At 42.1% G+C, this 3,463-nt stretch overlaps 1 pseudogene; it reads left to right on the top strand.

The window, feature by feature from the left end:
• The first annotated feature begins 1,615 nt into the window (after nucleotides 1-1,615).
• On the top strand, nucleotides 1,616-1,730 carry LOC115063334 (annotated as a pseudogene).
• The last annotated feature ends 1,733 nt before the right edge of the window (nucleotides 1,731-3,463 follow it).

Raw genomic sequence — 3,463 nt, forward strand, 5'->3', positions numbered from 1 at the left:
CTAAATTCTTAATGATGACTGTAAGAAACCCTAAAATTATACTAGCAATTATTAAGTCCCATATAATAGGAGTGTTATTAGCTCCTCTCTGATATTAAAACTATAGTGAGAACCCTGCCACTCTTCGAGTGTCACCCGTAAATTGATTCAGAGAAACTAGGCATCTATAATTTAAAACACATTCCAAGATATTGTAAAATAATTAACCAAATGTAACTAATGATTTAGTGTTTGTTCCAAAACCAAAAATAAAATATTGTCTGGGTTTATCTACACCAAACTTCAATAACATAGTCATAATAAGGATGGATTTTAAATTTCAGGGAACCTGCAGTGATAATGGCAGACAATACATGTTGGGTTTTAATACATAACAATGTCTGTTGTGAACTTCTTTCTACAAATTAAGAAAATAAATTAAGAAAAACTTTTTGGACTGAGATTTTTGGAGAAGAGGAATTTTGGAGAAAAAAACTTGGAAATAAAGTTAAAATCATTTTTTCACATGTCCCTTTTTCTTCCTGAGACTTTCACTAGCAGGCTGGGAGTAATACCCCCCAAGTTCCTGCAGAGATAAGAACAAAGGCTACTTTACTTAACCTCTAACTGTTTTAAAATGAGGTGCCAAATGCCAGAGGCTACAGTTTCTGGCCTCTAGAGGAACTGAGAGAGGCAGGCCAGCTACCACTGCAAAGTGACTTTGACTGAAGACAGGTAAATGTTTTGTTAATGAAAAGCAACCCTAAATATCTCACAAGATTAAGTCTTGCCTTCCCCACCACAGCTACCTCCTCAGCTTCCCTCCTCAGCTACCTCCAAGAGAGAATTAGAATGTCAGAGCAGGCCTTTTACAGGAAGGCCTAGAAAATAAAACTTCCTAACATTTCCAGACATCTATGTTCAGGAACTGAGGAATTTTCTTTTGATGATATTATTATGATTTTTACTAAAGGATGTATTATTGTTTCAGAAATAATCTAGAGGGCAATACAATTTAGGTGAATAGTTTTTCTTAAAATAAAAAAATGCTTCTTTCGGTGATTTCCTTAATACCCTGGATTGAACTCAGGTTACAGCTGCATCTAGAGAACCAGGCTAGCATATACAAGGCTTTGGGTTCTATTCCCAGCATGAAAATGTGTTAAATGCATTATGAAGATAGAAGTATTTTCTCAGAACTATTAAGTACAATAAGATTATATCACCTAGCTAAATTCCTTATTTTCCCTTGATGTAAACTGGCACACTTGCAAACTGCTTTTTTAAAATTAATATTTAAAGGCATGACACAAATATTATTGTTCCAGATTATGAAAAGTATAAGTGTTGACGTTGAAGGATAAAATACTTCAGTATTGGTAGAGGTTAGACTACTAAGAAAAAGAGATTCATCATATATATTGGAAACACCAAGGTTTCTGTTGGTACCACAGAAAATACTCCCATGGGGAGAAGACAGAATGATTCCCACAGCATATTAGGTAAAACTACAGGTAATTTAAAGATATAGTATACCTAGATCATATGAGGTATACACATTTTTATATCTTCTTAACTGTCAATGCTTCTCTAAGAAAATGGTGGTATTTGAAGGTTATAAGAGTACAGAGCAAGGCCTGCTCCTAGAAGGGTTGCAGGTGAGCTGGTTGTCACACCTGATCAGTAGGTGGCAGAGAGGAGAGGCAATGGCTACCTTTAGTGTTCTGAGTTATGATTACTAGCCTAACACTCCCTGAAAAAAAGGGATCTGGAGAGAACACCAATCCAGGGCTAGAGAGGCCACAGTGGCTTCCAGGACATGGAGCAAGCCAGAGTCTAGAAAAACCCTTTCTGGAAATAAAGGCCATAATCCTGATGAGGAAGAAGACTAATATGTCCACCAGACAGGTGCCATTGTGTCTGTAGGGGTGGGCATCCTGGGCACAGACCTTGAGTCAGACTCTGTGTAGGGAAGGGAGTAGGAAACCATGACAGAGATGATGCTTGCTTCCACTATTAAGCATGAGCTGGAAATAGCTACCAAGACTAATCCTGGGACAACATCATATACTCAGAGATCCAGGGTGACACAAAGAAGAGCAGTTAGATGGTGGAGAAATGGAAGAGACTGATGAAAATAGCTGTGAACACAATGACCTTAGGGAGAACTAGAGACTGGATGGGAATGAGAAACAACCATCAGAAACAAGGGGTTGCTACCTGGGACTATGATTGGGTCCTGACTTTTGATGCCACTGGAGGTCACATCTAGTTGTGTGACCCTGCAGCAGCAAGAGGCTGTTACCAAGGCAAGCTTGAAGTCCTTGGTTTGGGCTGCAACCAAGGGAAATGTTGATGTCTGAAGGCTGTGCAAAAATGACCCCAACCCTTATCTGAACACTGTGGGAGGGCTGACCCTGGGGACATGGAAACAGTAGAGCTGACTCCACCCCTTGGCCACATACAATACTCAGGAGTGCAGGGTGAGTCATGCACAATATTGTGGGAGACCTAGTCATCCCTCTTGTCTATGTGTAATGGAATGGATGAGGGAGAAACACCCTTCTCCTCCTTTATCCTTCACCAACTGCAGAACTCAAAAAAAAAAAAAAAAAAAAAAAGGCCTGTATCACCTGTGATCACCTGTGGGCATAACAATAGACCTGACCCTGGTAGTGAGGTATGGGGCACAGCTGAGTCAGCCCCTAGGGCATGACCATGGCAGAGCATCCAGCACTTGTCTTCCATGAGGGGACATGAATGAGGGAGAGATGAACTCTTCCTTATTCATTTCTACCTACACCAGGTAGGAGAGCTGACTCCAAGGTATGGACATCTCTCCATGAGAGCAGGAGAGCTGTCCATACACAATGCCTGCTGCAATATTTGGGAGAGCAGGTCCTGAACTTTGCACAATAGAGCTGGCAAGGTATATGCAGAATGCAGGTGAGCAAAATCCAAGGACATGAGTGTGGGAGAGCCAGCCCTGCCACTTATCTGCTGGCCAGTGGTGCTGACCAAGAAGAACTTGCTCCTACCCTCCCTTGTCCTTTGCCATCGACTGCAGGTAGATGATGTGGCCCTGAAATTGTGAGAGTAGGAGAACTGGCCATGTCCTCACCAGCTGCAGTACTTGGGAGAGCAGTCCCTGAACCTCACCTGAGCAGCAGGGTAGAGCTGGGCCTCCGAGTAGGAGTTGCTGGTGAGCTCCCACCAAGGGCATGAAAGCAGGATAGCTGGTGGGCTGAACAATTCTGATACTTTACAGGCCCAGATTCAATGCTTAAAATTTGCTCACTCCCACCTCTATGAACTGTGGAGTACATGAAGGGGCTGGTCCAACATATCCCAAACTATAGGATCTAATGACACTGGACAACAACAGGATATCTGAGAGGAGTCCCAGTAAGTGTCTCCTATTGATAGAATAGCAGCAGCCTGAGGTTCAGAGCAGGCCAACAAGTCACTGCAATTAAAACTGGCA

This window comes from Mus pahari, unplaced genomic scaffold, assembly GCF_900095145.1.
Source record: "Mus pahari unplaced genomic scaffold, PAHARI_EIJ_v1.1 scaffold_13086_1, whole genome shotgun sequence".
Taxonomy (NCBI): Eukaryota; Metazoa; Chordata; class Mammalia; order Rodentia; family Muridae; genus Mus; species Mus pahari.